The sequence below is a fragment of the Penaeus monodon genome, chromosome 30 (assembly GCF_015228065.2).
Source record: "Penaeus monodon isolate SGIC_2016 chromosome 30, NSTDA_Pmon_1, whole genome shotgun sequence".
Classification (NCBI taxonomy): domain Eukaryota; kingdom Metazoa; phylum Arthropoda; class Malacostraca; order Decapoda; family Penaeidae; genus Penaeus; species Penaeus monodon.
In genome coordinates this window covers 15,978,317-15,978,908 of record NC_051415.1, presented here as the reverse complement: position 1 = coordinate 15,978,908, position 592 = coordinate 15,978,317, and the positions used below count along the sequence as shown (strand labels likewise).

At 41.9% G+C, this 592-nt stretch overlaps 1 protein-coding gene across 6 annotated transcripts in view; it reads right to left on the bottom strand.

Moving 5' to 3' along the window:
* Positions 1–592, bottom strand: part of LOC119592560 (early endosome antigen 1-like) — a 107,753-nt gene that overhangs the window by 48,557 nt on the left and 58,604 nt on the right. The gene's annotated exons all lie outside the window — the stretch shown is intronic.

Sequence of the window (592 nt, the reverse complement as noted above, 5' to 3'; positions counted from 1 at the left end):
ACACCGTGGCGCAGAAACCCCGACAGCCGTAGCGTGACAAGTGCGTCGTACCCCATGCCTTGGCACACTCAAAGAAGGCGCTCGTGTTCTCCGCGTTTCCCTTCCGCCCGTCTTCGAGTCAAGCCGGATAAATACGCGAGGTACGCCCGGCTTTTCGTTTCAGCCGTGTTGGTTCGCCTTGAATATAGATGAAGAAGGAAAAAAGGCTCAGGCGGCCAGAGCTCGCTAATGAGGAATGCTTATCAGATATGCACAGAACTTCAGGATTTATCTTATCCGAGCAAATCCTAATTTCTCGATTTTGGTTTTTATATTCAAAGTACTGATAAAATCCCCTTGGAAATAACTTCAAAATAACAGAACAAATGCATACGTGAGTTTCATGTAATCATCTAAACGAATATGAAAAAATATTCATAAATACTGCATAACAATCTGCCTCTCATTAAGTTGCTAGGTTTAAAATGATAGTAAAAGCGGCATATCATGACAAAAAGCCCCAGAAAGTATCAACAGAGGTAATATCAATAACACCACTTTTCCTCCCAAGAACTTGTTTCAGTTACCGGAGATAATTTTTTTTCACCTCTAA